At 47.8% G+C, this 20,235-nt stretch overlaps 1 protein-coding gene across 4 annotated transcripts in view; it reads left to right on the plus strand.

Moving 5' to 3' along the window:
• Positions 1–11,391: 11,391 nt before the first annotated feature.
• The window catches only part of LOC110506000 (sodium/calcium exchanger 3), a 141,152-nt gene continuing 132,308 nt past the window's right edge, over positions 11,392–20,235 (plus strand). For 3 of the 4 annotated variants that reach the window (XM_036962328.1, XM_036962330.1, XM_036962331.1), the window contains exon 1: positions 11,392–12,295. The gene's annotated coding sequence lies outside the window, so the exon portion shown is untranslated. The remainder of the gene's footprint in view (positions 12,296–20,235) is intronic. The other variant, XM_036962329.1, reaches the window with a different exon arrangement.

Genomic DNA, 20,235 nt, shown 5'->3' on the forward strand with positions numbered 1-20,235 from the left:
AAGTAGAGAGAGGGAGGGTATGAAGTAGAGGGAGGGAGGGTGAGAAGTAGAGGGAGGGTGAGAAGTGGCGAGAGGGAGGGTATGAAGTAGAGGGAGGGAGGGAGGGTGAGAAGTAGAGGGAGGGTGAGAAGTAGAGGGAGGGTGAGAAGTAGAGGGAGGGTGAGAAGTGGAGGGAGGGAGGGAAGGAAGTAGAGAGAGGAAGGGAGGGTGAGAAGTAGAGGGAGGAAGGGAGGGTGAGAAGTAGAGGGAGGGAGGGAGGGTGAGAAGTAGGGGGAGGGGGTGTGTGCGTGTGTAACAGCAGGTTCCGTAACACAATGCTGAGCGCCACTGTAACACCACTGTAACACCACTGTAACACCACTGTAACACCACTGTAACACCACTGTAGCACCACTGTAACACCACTGTAACACCACTGTGACACCACTGTAACACCACTGTAACACCACTGTGACACCACTGTAACACCACTGTAACACCACTGTGACACCACTGTAACACCACTGTAACACCACTGTAGCACCACTGTAACACCACTGTGACACCACTGTAACACCACTGTGACACCACTGTGACACCAATGTAACACCACTGTGACACCACTGTAACACCACTGTAACACCACTGTGACACCACTGTAACACCACTGTAACACCACTGTGACACCACTGTGACACCACTGTAACACCACTGTAGCACCACTGTAACACCACTGTAACACCACTGTAACACCACTGTAACACCACTGTAACACCACTGTGACACCACTGTGACACCACTGTAGCACCACTGTAATTACTATCAGATGGGACTGATGTTCCTGCTGCTGCGTTGGGCTCTTTTCTATCCCCAGAGAACACAAAAGACTGGAGGTAAAATAGTGGAAACACCTGCTGTTGAGGCCTTACAGGTTGTTGTTTTGTTTCTGAATGGGTTACTCTTGTCTTTTCAAATCAAATCAAACTTTATTGGCCACACGCGCCGAATACAACAAGTGTAGACTTTACCTTGAAACGCTTACTTACAAAGCCCCTTAATAACCAACAGTGCAGTTCAAGAAGAGTTAAGAAAATATTTACCAAGTAGACTAAAATAAAAAGTAATAATAAAAAGTAACACAATAAGAATAACAATAACGAGGCTTCATACAGAGGGCACCGGTACTGAGTCAATGTGGAGGCTATATACAGGGGGTACCGGTACAGAGTCAATGTGGAGGCTATATACAGGGGGCACCGGTACTGAGTCAGTGTGGAGGCTATATACAGGGGGCACCGGTACAGAGTCAATGTGGAGGCTATATACAGGGGGCACCGGTACTGAGTCAATGTGGAGGCTATATACAGGGGGTACCGGTACAGAGTCAGTGTGTAGGCTATATACAGGGACTACTGAGTCAGTGTGGAGGCTATATACAGGGGGTACCGGTACTGAGTCAGTGTGGAGGCTATATACAGGGGGTACTGAGTCAATGTGGAGGCTATATACAGGGGGTACCGAGTCAATGTGGAGGCTATATACAGGGGGTACCGGTACTGAGTCAGTGTGGAGGCTATATACAGGGGGTACCGGTACTGAGTCAGTGTGGAGGCTATATACAGGGGCTACTGAGTCAGTGTGGAGGCTATATACAGGGGGTACCGGTACTGAGTCAGTGTGGAGGCTATATACAGGGGGTACTGAGTCAATGTGGAGGCTATATACAGGGGGTACCGAGTCAATGTGGAGGCTATATACAGGGGGTACCGGTACTGAGTCAGTGTGGAGGCTATATACAGGGGGTACCGGTACTGAGTCAGTGTGGAGGCTATATACAGGGGGTACTGAGTCAATGTGGAGGCTATATACAGTTGGTACCGAGTCAATGTGCAGGGGTACAGGCTAGGTGAGGTAATCTGTACATGTAGGTGGGGGCGAAGTGACAATGCATAGATAACAAACAAACGGCGAGTAGCAGCAGTGTACAAGAGGGGGGGGGGGGGGGGGGGGGGTCAATGTAAATTGTCCGGTGGAGATTTTTATGAATTCTTCAGCAGTCTTATGGCTTGGGGGTAGAAGCTGTTGAGGAGCCTTTTGGTCCTAGACTTTGGCGCACTGGTACCGCTTGCCTTGCGGTAGCAGAGGAAACAGTCTATAACTTGGGTGACTGGAGTCTCTGACAATTTTATGGGCCTTCCTCTGACACCGAATGGTGCTGGATGGTAGGAAGCTTGGCCCCAGTGATGTACTGAGGCGTTCGCACTACCCTCTGTAGCGCCTTACGGTCAGATGCCGAGTGGTTGCCATACCAGGCGGTGATGCAACTGGTCAGGATGCTCTCGATGGTGTAGCTGTAGAACCTTTTGAGGATCTGGGGACCCATGTCAAATCATTTCAGTCTCTTGAGGGGGAAAAGGTTTTGTCGTGCCCTCTTCACGACTGTCTTGGTATGTTTGGACCATGATAGTTCGTTGGTGATGTGGACACCAAGGAACTTGAAACTCTCGACCCGCTCCACTACAGCCCCGTCGATATTAATGGGGGCCTGTTCGGTCCGCCTTTTCCTGTAGTCCATGATCAGCTCCTTTGTCTTGCTCACATTGAGGGAGAGGTTGTTGTCCTGGCAACACACTCTGACCTCCTCCCTATAGGCTGTCTCATCGTTGTCGGTGATCAGGCCTACCACTGTTGTGTCGTCAGCAAACTTAATGATGGTGTTGGAGTCGTGTTTGGCCATGCAGTTGTGGGTGAACAGGGAATACAGGAGGGGACTAAGCACGCACCCCTGAGGGGCCCCAGTGTTAAGGATCAACGTGGCAGATGTGTTGTTGCCTACTCTTACCACCTGGGGGCGGCCCGTCAGGAAGTCCAGGATCCAGTTGCAGAGGGAGATGTTTAGTCCCAGAGTCCTGAGCTTAGTGATGAGCTTCGTGGGCACTATGGTGTTGAACGCTGAGCTGCAGGTAATGAACAGCATTCTCACATAGGTGTTCCTTTTGTCCAGGTGAGAAAGAGCAGTGTGGAGTGCGATTGAGATTGCGTCATCTGTGGATCTGTTGGGGCGGTATGTGAATTGGAGTGGGTCTAGGGTGTCCGGGAGGATGCTGTAGATGTGAGTCATGACCAGCCTTTCAAATCACTTCATGGCTGCTGACGTGAGTGCCACGGGGCGGTAATCATTTAGGCAGGTCACCTTCGCTTCTTTGGGCGCAGGCACTATGACGGTCCTCTTGAAACATGTAGGTATCACAGACTCGGTCAGGGAGAGGTTGAAAATGTCAGTGAAGACACTTCACAGTTGGTCTGCACATGCTTTGAGTACATGTCCTGGTAATCCGTCTGACCCAGCGGCTTTGTGAATGCTGACCTGGTTAAAGGTTTTGTTCACATCGGCTACAGAGAGCATTATCACACAGTCATCCAGAACATCTGGTGCTCTCGTGCATGCTTCATTGTTGCTTACCTTAAAGCAAGCATAAAATGCATTTAGCTCGTCTGGTAGGCTCGGGTCACTGGGCAGCTCGCGTCTGGGTTTCCCTTTGTAGTCCGTAATAGTTTTCAAGCCCTGCCACATGCAACGAGCGTCAGAGTAGTAGGATTCAATCTTAATCCTGTTTTGATGCTTTGCTTGTTTGATGGTTCATCTGAGGGCATAGAGGGATTTCTTATAAGCGTCCGGATTAGTCTCCCGCTCCTTGAAAGTGGCAGCTCTACCCTTTAGCTTGATGCGGATGTTGCCTGTAATCCATGGCTTCTGGTTGGGACATGTATGTACAGTCACTGTGGGGAAGACGTCGTCGATGCACTTATTGATGAGGCCGATGACTGAGGTGGTGTATTTCTCATTGCTATTGGATGAATCCCGGAACATATTCCTGTCTGTGCTAGCAAAACAGTCCTGTAGTGTAGCATCCACGTCATTTAACCACTTCCGTATTGAGCGAGTCACTGGTACTTCCTGCTTTAGTTCTTGCTTGTAAGCAGGAATCAGGAGGATAGTGGTCAGATTTTCCAAATGGAGGGAGGGGGAGAGCTTTGTATGCATCTCTGTGTGTGGAGTAAAGGTGGTCTAGAGTTTTCTTTTCTTCTGGTTGCACATGTGACATGCTGGTAGAAATGAGGTAAAATGAATTTTAGTTTCCCTGCATTAAAGTCCCTGGCCACTAGGAGAGCCTCCTCTGGTTGAGCATTTTCTTGTTTGCTTATGGCCTTATAGAGTTGGTTGAGAGCGGTCTTAGTGCCAGCATCAGTCTGTGGCGGTAAATAGACGGCTATGCATGTGTGGTCGTCAGTTTATCTTAAGGTACTCTACCTCAGGCAAGCAATACCGAAAGACTTCTTTAATATCAGACATCGCACACCAGCTGCTATTGACAAAAAGACACACACACACACCCCTCGTCTTACCAGAGGTAGCACCTCTGTTCTGCATGGAAAATTCAGCCAGTGCATGGAAAATCCAGCCAGCTCTATATTGTCAGTTTCTTCGTTCAGCCACGTCTCGGTGAAACATAAGATGTTACAGTTTTTAATAATGTCCCGTTGGTAGGATACTCTTAATAGTAAGTCATCAATTTCATTTTCTAACGATTGCACGTTATCAAGGAGAATGGAAGGCATTGGGAGTTTACTCACTCGCTTCTGGCTTCTCAGAAGGATCCCCGATCTGTGTCCACTTTTCCGGCGTCTTTTCTTCACGTAAAAGGTGTGGATCTGGGCCTGTTCCAGTGAAAGGCGTGGATCTGGGCCTGTTCCAGTGAAAGGCGTGGATCTGGGCCTGTTCCAGTGAAAGGCGTGGATCTGGGCCTGTCCCAGTGATAGGCGTTGATCTGGGCCTGTTCCAGTGAAAGCAGGATATCCTTCTCGTCGGACTCGTTAAAGGAAAATGTTTCTTCCAGTCCACGGTGAGTAATCGCTTTTCTGATGTCCAGAAGTTATTTTCGGTCATAAGAGACGGTAGCAGCAACATTATGTACAAAATAAGTAAAAAAATAAGTTACACAAAATGCACAATTGGTTGGAAGAATGTAAACCGTCAGCCATGTTCTTCGGCGCCATCTTTGAAGATCAGAGAATGCTATCTTCAGGTGCTCTTCCTGGGAAAAGCTGCACCTGTGGTTAGAGTGTTGGCCCATTAACTGAAAGGTTGCTGGATTAAATCCCTGAGCTGATAAGGTAAAAATCTGTCGTTCTGCCCCTGAGCAAGGTAGTTAACCCACTGTTCCCCGGGTACAGAAGACGTGCATGTCGAGTATGGCGGCACCCGCCCCCCTCTCTGATTCAGAGGGGTTGGATTCAATTCGGAAGACACACTTCAGTTGAATGCATTCAGTTGTACAACTGACTAGGTATCCCCCTTTCCCTTACCTGAGATGGTCGCTGTCCACTGTCATAGTGCTAAACTTCCATGGTCGCTGTCCACTGTCATGGTGCTGAACTTCCCTGGTCGCTGTCCACTGTCGTGGTGCTGAACTTCCATGGTCGCTGTCCACTGTCGTGGTGCTGAACTTCCATGGTCGCTGTCCACTGTCATGGTTCTGAACACTCCATGGTGCTGAACTTCCCTGGTCGTTGTCCCCTGGCATGGTGCTGAACTTCCCTGGTCGCTGTCCCCTGTCATGGCGCTGAACTTCCCTGGTCGCTGTCTACTGTCATGGTGCTGAACTTCCCTGGTCGCTGTCCCCTGTCATGGTGCTGAACTTCACTGGTCGCTGTCCATTGTCATAGTGCTGAACTTCCCTGGTCGCTGTCCCCTGTCATGGTGCTGAACTTCACTGGTCGCTGTCCATTGTCATAGTGCTGAACTTCCCTGGTCGCTGTCCCCTGTCATGGTGCTGAACTTCACTGGTCGCTGTCCATTGTCATAGTGCTGAACTTCCCTGGTCGCTGTCCCCTGTCATGGTGCTGAACTTCCCTGGTCGCTGTCTACTGTCATGGTGCTGAACTTCCCTGGTCGCTGTCCCCTGTCATGGTGCTGAACTTCACTGGTCGCTGTCCATTGTCATAGTGCTGAACTTCCCATTCTGATTCTGTCACTGTGATTTGTTTGCTTTGTTTAGCATGCGAACTGTTAATCACGTAATAAAGTTATGTAATTGTGTATTTATGTATATTACCTCAATGTATCTTCTCACAGTATAAATAGTAATCTAAAACACAGATTACTTCTTCAACATTCCCATATGATCAATCTCTATATTACTTTTGTTTCATTTTATTCCTCTCTGTTTTGTCCCAAAAGGAATCATCGAACATATAATTATGTTTTATAATTATGTTTTATGTCAAATCAATAAGTACTTGTTCCCTAGCGGTGTCTCTGCTCTGGCAATCATGTTCCACTTCACACACACACACACACACACACACACACACGCGTGCGCGCGCTGGCGCACGCACACGCATATACACACCACAGTAAACTACTGGGAGAGAACATCCATCTCAGTTAAATTATATCTAATTTAGCCAGATACTGTATCTCTGCATGTGTAGAACATAACGCCCGATTCCCAGATATCTCTGCACGTGTAGGGACATAACCCCCGATTCCCAGATATCTCTGCGTGTGTAGAACATAACCCCCGATTCCCAGATATCTCTGAATGTGTAGAACATAACCCCTGATTCCCAGATATCTCTGAATGTGTAGGAACATAACCCCCGATTCCCAGAGTCGGCTTTCTATTCCGCAACAAAGCCTCCTTCACTCACGCCGCCAAACTTACCCTAGTAAAACTGACTATCCTACCGATCCTCGACTTTGGCGATGTCATCTACAAAATTGCTTCCAACACTCTACTCAGAAAACTGGATGCAGTTTATCACAGTGCCATCCGTTTTGTCACTAAAGCACCTTATACCACCCACCACTGCGACTTGTATGCTCTAGTCGGCTGGCCCTCGCTACATATTCGTCGCCAGACCCACTGGCTCCAGGTCATCTACAAGTCCATGCTAGGTAAAGCTCCACCTTATCTCAGTTCACTGGTTACGATGGCAACACCCATCCGTAGCACGCGCTCCAGCAGGTGTATCTCACTGATCATCCCTAAAGCCAACACCTCATTTGGCCGCCTTTCGTTCCAGTTCTCTGCTGCCTGTGACTGGAACGAATTGCAAAAATCGGTGAAGTTGGAGACTTTTATCTCCCTCACCAACTTCAAACATCTGCTATCTGAGCAGCTAACCGATCGCTGCAGCTGTACATAGTCTATCGGTAAATAGCCCACCCATTTTCACCTACCTCATCCCCATACTGTTTTTATTTATTTACCTTTCTGCTCTTTTGCACACCAATATCTCTACCTGTACATAACCATCTGATCATTTATCACTCCAGTGTTAATCTGCATAATTGTAATTATTCGCCTACCTTCTCATGCCTTTTGCACACAATGTATATAGACTCCCCTTTTTTCTACTGTGTTATTGACTTGTTAATTGTTTACTCCATGTGTAACTCTGTGTTGTCTGTTCACACTGCTATGCCTTATCTTGGCCAGGTCGCAGTTGCAAATGAGAACTTGTTCTCAACTAGCCTACCTGGTTAAATAAAGGTGAAATAAAAAATAAAAATAAAAAAAAATATCTCTGAATGTGTAGGAACATAACCCCAGATTCCCAGATATCTCTGAATGTGTAGAACAAAACCCCCGATTCCCAGATATCTCTGAATGTGTAGAACATAACCCCCGATTCCCAGATATCTCTGAATGTGTAGAACATAACCCCCGATTCCCAGATATCTCTGCATGTGTAGAACAACCCTCGATTCCCAGATATCTCTGCGTGTGTAGGAACATAACCCCCGATTCCCAGATATCTCTGAATGTGTAGAACATAACCCCCGATTCCCAGATATCTCTGCATGTGTAGAACATAACCCTCGATTCCCAGATATCTCTGCATGTGTAGGAACATAACCCCCGATTCCCAGATATCTCTGCATGTGTAGAACATAACCCCCGATTCCCAGATATCTCTGAATGTGTAGGAACATAACCCCCGATTCCCAGATATCTCTGAATGTGTAGGAACATAACCCCCGATTCCCAGATATCGCTGAATGTGTAGAACATAACCCCCGATTCCCAGATATCTCTGCATGTGTAGAACATAACCCCTGATTCCCAGATATCTCTGAATGTGTAGAACATAACCCCCTGATTCCCAGATATCTCTGAATGTGTAGAACATAACCCCCTGATTCCCAGATATCTCTGAATGTGTAGGAACATAACCCCTGATTCCCAGATATCTCTGAATGTGTAGGAACATAACCCCTGATTCCCAGATATCTCTGAATGTGTAGAACATAACCCCTGATTCCCAGATATCTCTGCATGTGTAGAACATAACCCCTGATTCCCAGATATCTCTGAATGTGTAGAACATAACCCCCTGATTCCCAGATATCTCTGAATGTGTAGAACATAACCCCCTGATTCCCAGATATCTCTGCATGTGTAGAACATAACCCCCTGATTCCCAGATATCTCTGCATGTGTAGAACATAACCCCTGATTCCCAGATATCTCTGAATGTGTAGAACATAACCCCTGATTCCCAGATATCTCTGCATGTGTAGAACATAACCCCTGATTCCCAGATATCTCTGCATGTGTAGAACATAACCCCTGATTCCCAGATATCTCTGAATGTGTAGGAACATAACCCCTGATTCCCAGATATCTCTGAATGTGTAGAACATAACCCCCTGATTCCCAAATATCTCTGAATGTGTAGAACATAACCCCTGATTCCCAGATATCTCTGCATGTGTAGAACATAACCCCCGATTCCCAGATATCTCTGCATGTGTAGAACATAACGCCCGATTCCCAGATATCTCTGCATGTGTAGAACATAACCCCTGATTCCCAGATATCTCTGAATGTGTAGGAACATAACCCCTGATTCCCAGATATCTCTGAATGTGTAGAACATAACCCCCTGATTCCCAAATATCTCTGAATGTGTAGAACATAACCCCCTGATTCCCAAATATCTCTGAATGTGTAGAACATAACCCCCTGATTCCCAGATATCTCTGAATGTGTAGAACATAACCCCCTGATTCCCAGATATCTCTGCATGTGTAGAACATAACCCCCTGATTCCCAGATATCTCTGCATGTGTAGAACATAACCCCTGATTCCCAGATATCTCTGAATGTGTAGAACATAACCCCCTGATTCCCAGATATCTCTGCATGTGTAGAACATAACCCCCTGAGTCCCAGATATCTCTGCATGTGTAGAACATAACCCCTGATTCCCAGATATCTCTGAATGTGTAGAACATAACCCCTGATTCCCAGATATCTCTGAATGTGTAGAACATAACCCCTGATTCCCAGATATCTCTGCATGTGTAGAACATAACCCCCGATTCCCAGATATCTCTGAATGTGTAGAACATAACCCCCGATTCCCAGATATCTCTGCGTGTGTAGGAACATAACCCCCGATTCCCAGATATCTCTGAATGTGTAGAACATAACCCCCTGATTCCCAGATATCTCTGCATGTGTAGAACATAACGCCCGATTCCCAGATATCTCTTAATGTGTAGGAACATAACCCCCGATTCCCAGATATCTCTGCATGTGTAGAACATAACCCCCGATTCCCAGATATCTCTGAATGTGTAGGAACATATCCCCCGATTCCCAGATATCTCTGCATGTGTAGAACATAACCCTCGATTCCCAGATATCTCTGCATGTGTAGGAACATAACCCCCGATTCCCAGATATCTCTGCATGTGTAGAACATAACCCCCGATTCCCAGATATCTCTGAATGTGTAGGAACATAACGCCCGATTCCCAGATATCTCTTAATGTGTAGGAACATAACCCCCGATTCCCAGATATCTCTGCATGTGTAGAACATAACCCCCGATTCCCAGATATCTCTGAATGTGTAGGAACATATCCCCCGATTCCCAGATATCTCTGCATGTGTAGAACATAACCCTCGATTCCCAGATATCTCTGCATGTGTAGGAACATAACCCCCGATTCCCAGATATCTCTGCATGTGTAGAACATAACCCCCGATTCCCAGATATCTCTGAATGTGTAGGAACATAACCCCCGATTCCCAGATATCTCTGAATGTGTAGAACATAACCCCCGATTCCCAGATATCTCTGCATGTGTAGAACATAACCCCCGATTCCCAGATATCTCTGCATGTGTAGAACATAACCCCCGATTCCCAGATATCTCTGAATGTGTAGAACATAACCCCCGATTCCCAGATATCTCTGAATGTGTAGGAACCTTACCCCTGATTCCCAGATATCTCTGAATGTGTAGAACATAACCCCCTGATTCCCAGATATCTCTGAATGTGTAGAACATAACCCCCTGATTCCCAGATATCTCTGAATGTGTAGAACATAACCCCTGATTCCCAGATATCTCTGAATGTGTAGAACATAACCCCTGATTCCCAGATATCTCTGAATGTGTAGAACATAACCCCCTGATTCCCAGATATCTCTGAATGTGTAGAACATAACCCCTGATTCCCAAATATCTCTGAATGTGTAGAACATAACCCCTGATTCCCAGATATCTCTGAATGTGTAGAACATAACCCCTGATTCCCAGATATCTCTGAATGTGTAGAACATAACCCCTGATTCCCAGATATCTCTGAATGTGTAGAACATAACCCCTTGATTCCCAGATATCTTTTACTTGTGGAGATCCATTTTGGTTTAGGTTCCCTTAAAATGGCAAACGGCAGCATTGGGAATGAATAAATTAATGAATGAATGAATAAATGAACAAATGAATGAATAAATTAATAAATTAATGAATGAATAAACGAATTAATTAATTAATTAATGAATGAAGAAATACATGAATGAATAAACAAATTCATTAATAAATGAATGAATGACTTAGATAAATATTCACCTAATTATTTTCCCAGAAGCCATCCCAGTATATCCATATAAACCGAAGGCAATACGACATAGCCCTTAAACTATATAGTACAGTACAGTACAGTCCATCTAAATAATGTTATCCCACTAACACTAGGGTGGCCTAACCATAGCTCATTTTGAAACATTCCAGAATGATCCATGTAATTGGCATGAAGCAACGATGTAACCGACTTCAGCAGCAGCCATAGAAGGCTCCATTACAGTTTGAAATGGAATCCATCGGATTCGGATGACGGATTAGCGTCCCAGCTAATCTCAGTCCCTATGGAATCTTTCTCCTCCCCGGCCCCGTCTGCACCATTGCAATAAAACAGAATATTCATGGTTTGTGTTGCAGCTCTCTCTCTCTCTATCTACCCAAGTCCCCCAGCTGATGGTGACGTAGATGCGCGCGTGTGTTTGTGTGTCTGTGTGACTTTTGGCGAAGGGGGAGGGGGGGGGGACGATAAAAGAGGCATGCAGGGGCGCAAGGCATTGCTCATTTAAGATGTTCTATTTGAATACAGAATATCATCTTTCTAAAGGAATTTCATCTGGATTTAAAATGTAAAACAAATAGACAATCTAAAACAAATTGACAATCTGGAGCTTCTGTCCGTCCGCGTACCAAAATGATGTCAATGTATCATCAAATGGAATATTTGTGTTTGATTTATTTGAGATCGTAACGTTGGATATAGCCTTGGTCGGTTATTTCGCAAGACTGGTGTGCCATATATATATATATATACATATATATATATATATATATATATATATATATATATATTAAAGTTGACCAACGGACTGGACAGCAAAAGGAGCCGCATCTATACCGAGACCATCAGAATACATTTTCTGCGCTAACGCAGAGGAGATGGGCAGGAGAGGCGGCGAGCACTGCTGTCGGCTTGCGGGAGAAGAGAAGAGCCGTTTGGGTTTGCATGGATTTGGATTCTAAGGTCCCCTTCCATCGGTTCAGACCTCAGAATACCGTCTTCTTCGCCGCTGACAGCTTGGCGGTTGGTCTATCTATCTGCCTGGCGGAACGGGCTAACGGCAAAAGGACGGGAGGAAAAGAAGAGCGAGCCATCACTTCTCCGGTTTGATCGATCGGTCGGAAGCAGAACGGGCTTGGGGACCAGTTTGAGTGTGCGTGAGGAAACCGATATCGCCTCTGGGGCATTCTTTCAACGGCAGGAGGCTAGGAGGCTACAGCACGTTTGACTGAGGAGGAGGAGGTGCTGATACAAACAATATAAACCTTTACAGCTGACCAAATAGATACCTCGGAGTCAAACAAAAAGGGGTCGATAGGAAAAGAGGCATTACGCAGTGTCGACCAAAACACTTCAGGATACAAGTACAGGTGGGCTGTAATGAAATGCATTCGCCAGGGTCTCGTTAGTAGCTATAACTCAATGATATGCATGCAATAGCCTGCATGGACGTTGAAACTATAGGGCCGCACAATAACACTGTGCAACTCTCAAGGAGGGGGGACCTTGGACACGAAAGGGGATGTGTAACATTGAGTATAGGACAACTAGCTATGCAATGTGGAAGGCGTACGAGTCCTTTAAGATGGCATTTTACGTTCGTTTTTTTACCTATTTTTTACCTATAGATTATATGCTACAGTGTTTCTGAGAAGCGATGCAGACAGACTGCTAGATCCGGATAGCCGAGGCGGTAATAATTTAAATGTATGTATGTGCCTATGATCATAATGAATATCCCCAAGCCTATAACAAGGGCCAATGATGTTTCGTAAAGCCATGCAGTGGCAGTATAAGGTTCCACCAGACTAGCTCTTCGTATGGAGGAGGGGTTCTTCACAGCGTCACAGCAAACATCGCCTAGGCAATGCCTTATGAGTCAGGCAGTCCATGTGCATCAGTAGAGTTGAGGATGAGGACTGTGTGTTTGATGCGGTGTGCCGTGCCACGCTAGAGGGGGAAGCTGATTAGAGCGAGTGTGTCACCTCTCCGGGGTGCTGCTCCGTTTGCGCCTACAGATACAACGCAATCAATCTCTCTGTAGGGTCCACACCCCATGACAGTCAAATCACAGCTGCGTTATGTAGAGAAATACAGGGCTACACATTGGATATAGCCTCTGGCCCTATTGGTGATTGACAAGCATGGGCTGGCCAATCACATAGCTGTGTCAGCCCTATTGGTGATTGACAAGCATGGTCTGGCCAACCACATAGCTGTGTCAGCCCTATTGGTGATTGACAAGCATGGGCTGGCCAATTACATAGCTGTGTCAGCCCTATTGGTGACTGACAAGCATGGGCTGGCCAATCACATAGCTGTGTCAGCCATATTGGTGATTGACAAGCATGGTCTGGCCAACCACATAGCTGTGTCAGCCCTATTGGTGATTGACAAGCATGGTCTGGCCAACCACATAGCTGTGTCAGCCCTATTGGTGATTGACAAGCATGGACTGGCCAACCACATAGCTGTGTCAGCCCTATTGGTGACTGACAAGCATGGACTGGCCAACCACATAGCTGTGTCAGCCCTATTGGTGACTGACAAGCATGGACTGGCCAACCACATAGCTGTGTCAGCCCTATTGGTGATTGACAAGCATGGGCTGGCCAATCACATAGCTGTGTCAGCCCTATTGGTGACTGACAAGCATGGACTGGCCAACCACATAGCTGTGTCAGCCCTATTGGTGACTGACAAGCATGGACTGGCCAACCACATAGCTGTGTCAGCCCTATTGGTGACTGACAAGCATGGACTGGCCAACCACATAGCTGTGTCAGCCCTATTGGTGACTGACAAGCATGGTCTGGCCAACCACATAGCTGTGTCAGCCCTATTGGTGACTGACAAGCATGGACTGGCCAACCACATAGCTGTGTCAGCCCTATTGGTGACTGACAAGCATGGTCTGGCCAACCACATAGCTGTGTCAGCCCTATTGGTGACTGACAAGCATGGACTGGCCAACCACATAGCTTTGTCAGCCCTTTTGGTGACTGACAAGCATGGACTGGCCAACCACATAGCTGTGTCAGCCCTATTGGTGACTGACAAGCATGGTCTGGCCAACCACATAGCTGTGTCAGCCCTATTGGTGACTGACAAGCATGGACTGGCCAACCACATAGCTGTGTCAGCCCTATTGGTGACTGACAAGCATGGTCTGGCCAACCACATAGCTGTGTCAGCCCTATTGGTGACTGACAAGCATGGACTGGCCAACCACATAGCTATGTCAGCCCTATTGGTGACTGACAAGCATGGTCTGGCCAACCACATAGCTGTGTCAGCCCTATTGGTGACTGACAAGCATGGACTGGCCAACCACATAGCTGTGTCAGCCCTATTGGTGACTGACAAGCATGGTCTGGCCAACCACATAGCTGTGTCAGCCCTATTGGTGCCTGACAAGCATGGACTGGCCAACCACATAGCTGTGTCAGCCCTATTGGTGACTGACAAGCATGGACTGGCCAACCACATAGCTGTGTCAGCCCTATTGGTGACTGACAAGCATGGTCTGGCCAACCACATAGCTGTGTCAGCCCTATTGGTGACTGACAAGCATGGACTGGCCAACCACATAGCTGTGTCAGCCCTATTGGTGACTGACAAGCATGGACTGGCCAACCACATAGCTGTGTCAGCCCTATTGGTGACTGACAAGCATGGTCTGGCCAACCACATAGCTGTGTCAGCCCTATTGGTGACTGACAAGCATGGACTGGCCAACCACATAGCTGTGTCAGTCCTATTGGTGACTGACAAGCATGGTCTGGCCAACCACATAGCTGTGTCAGCCCTATTGGTGACTGACAAGCATGGACTGGCCAACCACATAGCTGTGTCAGCCCTATTGGTGACTGACAAGCATGGTCTGGCCAACCACATAGCTGTGTCAGCCCTATTGGTGCCTGACAAGCATGGACTGGCCAACCACATAGCTGTGTCAGCCCTATTGGTGACTGACAAGCATGGACTGGCCAACCACATAGCTGTGTCAGCCCTATTGGTGACTGACAAGCATGGTCTGGCCAACCACATAGCTGTGTCAGCCCTATTGGTGACTGACAAGCATGGACTGGCCAACCACATAGCTGTGTCAGCCCTATTGGTGACTGACAAGCATGGACTGGCCAACCACATAGCTGTGTCAGCCCTATTGGTGACTGACAAGCATGGACTGGCCAATCACATAGCTGTGTCAGCCCTATTGGTGACTGACAAGCATGGACTGGCCAACCACATAGCTGTGTCAGCCCTATTGGTGACTGACAAGCATGGACTGGCCAACCACATAGCTGTGTCAGCCCTATTGGTGACTGACAAGCATGGACTGGCCAATCACATAGCTGTGTCAGCCCTATTGGTGACTGACAAGCATGGACTGGCCAATCACATAGCTGTGTCAGCCCTATTGGTGACTGACAAGCATGGACTGGCCAATCACATAGCTGTGTCAGCCCTATTGGTGACTGACAAGCATGGACTGGCCAACCACATAGCTGTGTCAGCCCTATTGGTGACTGACAAGCATGGACTGGCCAACCACATAGCTGTGTCAGCCCTATTGGTGACTGACAAGCATGGACTGGCCAACCACATAGCTGTGTCAGCCCTATTGGTGACTGACAAGCATGGACTGGCCAACCACATAGCTGTGTCAGCCCTATTGGTGACTGACAAGCATGGACTGGCCAATCACATAGCTGTGTCAGCCCTATTGGTGACTGACAAGCATGGTCTGGCCAACCACATAGCTGTGTCAGCCCTATTGGTGACTGACAAGCATGGACTGGCCAATCACATAGCTGTGTCAGCCCTATTGGTGACTGACAAGCATGGTCTGGCCAACCACATAGCTGTGTCAGCCCTATTGGTGACTGACAAGCATGGACTGGCCAACCACATAGCTGTGTCAGCCCTATTGGTGACTGACAAGCATGGACTGGCCAACCACATAGCTGTGTCAGCCCTATTGGTGACTGACAAGCATGGACTGGCCAATCACATAGCTGTGTCAGCCCTATTGGTGACTGACAAGCATGGTCTGGCCAACCACATAGCTGTGTCAGCCCTATTGGTGATTGACAAGCATGGACTGGCCAACCACATAGCTATGTCAGCCCTATTGGTGATTGGTTAAACTACCGTTATTACATCACTTTATAGTTTGGACCACTTTGATGCCACTGTATTATGGATGGAAGCCTGGTGTCGATTCTGATGATGAGGGTAGTAGGCTTTAGCGACAGTGTTGCCATATATATATATACGATTTAAATAGAACAGATTATAATTCAATGTGTAAACGTGGCCTGGTTTATTTTCCTAATGGTAGGTAGGTAGGGAAGTATGGCCCGGCCTGTAAGACTAGGCTAGGGATTCCCCCCTTAGGTAAATAACAGTGAATCAGAACTGTCTGTGTCTGTGAGATGAGAAGAAAAAAAGTCCTTCTGAATGATTGATTCGGCAACAGCTGAGGCTGTCCATGTCGCCTGCTGAGTCCGTGTTTACGGGCCTCTCAAATTGCCATCTTAAACTAGCCTCTGCAAACCGGCTGTCCAAAATAGGGAAAGGGGAAAAAGATCCGTAGGCGCCCGTCTCGGTTTCTCTCAGTGCGCCGAGCGAAGCACAGGCTACATCATGTCATGTGTCTCAGAGCGCGTTCACTGCTGACTCGGCCGCTTCATCAGCTGTGTGAGGGATCAAGGGGGGAGAGAGGGAGGTCTATCTATGTAGGGAGAGAGGGAGAGAGGGAGGCCTGTCTATGTAGGTAGAGTGGGAGGCCTGTCTATGTAGGGATAGAGGGAGAGAGGGAGGCCTGTCTATGCAGGGATAGAGGGAGAGAGAGAGGCCTGTCTATGTAGGGAGAGAGGGAGGCCTGTCTATGTAGGGATAGAGGGAGGTCTATCTATGTAGGGATAGAGGGAGGTCTATCTATGTAGGGATAGAGGGAGAGAGGGAGGCCTGTCTATATAGGGATAGAGAGAGGGAGGTCTATCTATGTATGGATAGAAGGAGAGAGGGAGGCCTGTCTATGTAGGGAGAGAGGGAGGCCTGTCTATGTAGGGAGAGAGGGAGGCCTATCTATGTAGGGAGAGAGGGAGGCCTGTCTATGTAGGGAGAGAGGGAGGCCTGTCTATGTAGGGAGAGAGGGAGGCCTGTCTATGTAGGGAGAGAGGGAGGCCTGTCTATGTAGGGAGAGAGGGAGGCCTGTCTATGTAGGGAGAGAGGGAGGCCTGTCTATGTAGGGATAGACGGAGAGAGGGAGGCCTGTCTATGTGGTGATAGAGGGAGAGAGGGAGGGGAGGCCTGTCTATGTAGGGATGGAGGGAGAGAGGGAGATCTATCTTTGTAGGGATGGAGGGAGAGAAGGAGGTCTATCTATGTAGGGAGAGAGGGAGGGGAGGCCAGTCTATGTAGGGATGGAGGGAGAGAGGGAGGGCTGTCTATGTAGGGATGGAGGGAGAGAGGAAGGCCTGTCTATGTAGGGATGGAGGGAGGGGAGGTCTATCTATGTAGGAATGGAGGGAGAGAGGGAGGCCTGTCTATGTAGGGAGAGAGGAAGGCCTGTCTATGTAGGGATAGAGGGAGAGAGGGAGGTCTATCTATGTAGGGAGGGAGATAGGGAGAGAGGGAGGCCTGTCTATGTAGGGATGGAGGGAGAGAGGGAGGCCTGTCTATGTAGGGATAGAGGGAGAGAGAGAGGCCTGTCTATGTAGGGAGAGAGGGAGGCCTGTCTATGTAGGGATAGAGGGAGAGAGGGAGGTCTATCTATGTAGGGATGTAGGGAGAGAGGGAGGCCTGTCTATGTAGGGAGAGAGGGAGACCTGTCTATGTAGGGATGGAGGGAGAGAAGGAGGTCTATCTATGTAGGGAGAGAGGGAGGGGAGGCCAGTCTATGTAGGGATGGAGGGAGAGAGGAAGGCCTGTCTATGTAGGGATAGAGGGAGAGAGGGATGTCTATCTATGTAGGGAGGGAGATAGGGAGAGAGGGAGGCCTGTCTATGTAGGGATGGAGGGAGAGAGGGAGGTCTATCTATGTAGGGAGGGAGATAGGGAGAGAGGAAGGCCTGTCTATGTAGGGATGGAGGGAGAGAGGGAGGCCTGTCTATGTAGGGATAGAGGGAGAGAGGGAGGCCTGTCTATGTAGGGATAGAGGGAGGTCTATCTATGTAGGGATAGAGGGAGGTCTATCTATGTAGGGATAGAGGGAGAGAGGGAGGCCTCTCTATGTAGGGAGAGAGGGAGGCCTGTCTATATAGGGATAGAGAGAGGGAGGTCTATCTATGTATGGATAGAAGGAGAGAGGGAGGCCTGTCTATGTAGTGATAGAGGGAGAGAGGGAGGGGAGGCCTGTCTATGTAGGGATGGAGGGAGAGAGAGAGGGAGATCTATCTTTGTAGGGATGGAGGGAGAGAGGGAGGTCTATCTATGTAGGGAGAGAGGGAGGGGAGGCCAGTCTATGTAGGGATGGAGGGAGAGAGGGAGGTCTATCTATGTAGGGAGGGAGATAGGGAGAGAGGAAGGCCTGTATATGTAGGGATGGAGGGAGAGAGGGAGGCCTGTCTATGTAGGGATAAAGGGAGAGAGGGAGGCCTGTCTATGTAGGGATGGAGGGAAAGAGGGAGGCCTGTCTATGTAGGGATGGAGGGAGAGAGGGAGGCCTGTCTATGTAGGGATGGAGGGAGAGAGGGAGGTCTATCTATGTAGGGATGGAGGGAGAGAGGGAGGCCTGTCTATGTAGGGATGGAGGGAGGGGAGGCCTGTCTATGTAGGGATGGAGGGGGAGCGGGAGGGCTGTCTATGTAGGGATGGAGGGAGAGAGGGAGAGAGGGAAAGCGGGAGGGCTGTCTATGTAGGGATGGAGGGAGAGAGGGAGGGCTGTCTATGTAGGGATGGAGGGAGAGAGGGAGGTCTATCTATGTAGGGATGCAGAGGCCGTCTTTAGAGCTCCACATAACTGAGGAACTAAAGAAAAAGTCAATGATATGATATTACAAGACAGGTAGAGGTTTCAGACAACTGTATTGAGGCCATAGCAACAAGACAGGTAGAGGTTTCAGACAACTGTATTGAGGCCATAGCAACAAGACAGGTAGAGGTTTCAGACAACTGTATTGAGGCCATAGCAACAAGACAGGTAGAGGTTTCACACAACTTATTGAGGCCATAGCAACAAGACAGGTAGAGGTTTCAGACAACTTATTGAGGCCATAGCAACAAGACAGGTAGAGGTTTCAGACAACTTATTGAGGCCATAGCAACAAGACAGGTAGAGGTTTCAGACAACTGTATTGAGGCCATAGCAACAAGACAGGTAGAGGTTTCAGACAACTGTATTGAGGCCATAGCAACAAGACAGGTAGAGGTTTCAGACAACTGTATTGAGGACATAGCAACAAGACAGGTAGAGGTTTCAGACAACTGTATTGAGGCCATAGCAACAAGACAGGTTATTAAGGCCATAGCAACAAGACAGGTTATTGAGGCCATAGCAACAAGACAGGTTATTGAGGCCATAGCAACAAGACAGGTTATTGAGGCCATAGCAACAAGACAGGTTATTGAGGCCATAGCAACAAGACAGGTTATTGAGGCCATAGCAACAAGACAGGTTATTGAGGCCATAGCAACAAGACAGGTTATTGAGGCCATAGCAACAAGACAGGTTATTGAGGCCATAGCAACAAGACAGGTTATTGAGGCCATAGCAACAAGACAGGTTATTGAGGCCATAGCAACAAGACAGGTTATTGAGGCCATAGCAACAAGACAGGTTATTGAGGCCATAGCAACAAGACAGGTTATTGAGGCCATAGCAACAAGACAGGTTATTGAGGCCATAGCAACAAGACAGGTTATTGAGGCCATAGCAACAAGACAGGTTATTGCACATTCATATTTTAACACTTTCTATTTTGGTCTAAGTTATAACTACCTAATAACATTGAATTTGTTTTGTAAAATATGTTCCTTTGTAGTAATCTTGTGTCATTGCATAATGTTTAGATATAGACGTGGTCGTGTCCACTGTCTTTACGTTCTGAACCTTGTGTTTTCTTTCTATATTCGTTTATAGGTTTACAGTTGTAAGTGTCATTGGAAAGGGGGCTAGGCAACATGGCAGACAGTCTATCTGGGAGCTTAACCCAACACCACTGGAGCTGTGAGGCCCGAGCAGCGCTGTTCAGAGGCCGTTGTGCTCAATTTAGCCGTCAGTCCTTTGTTTTAGTTTACGGTAATGTCTGTGGTGCGGAATGGAATGTTTTAGTTTACGGTACTGTCTGTGGTGCTGAAT

The sequence above is a fragment of the Oncorhynchus mykiss genome, chromosome 25, assembly GCF_013265735.2.
Source record: "Oncorhynchus mykiss isolate Arlee chromosome 25, USDA_OmykA_1.1, whole genome shotgun sequence".
NCBI lineage: Eukaryota > Metazoa > Chordata > Actinopteri > Salmoniformes > Salmonidae > Oncorhynchus > Oncorhynchus mykiss.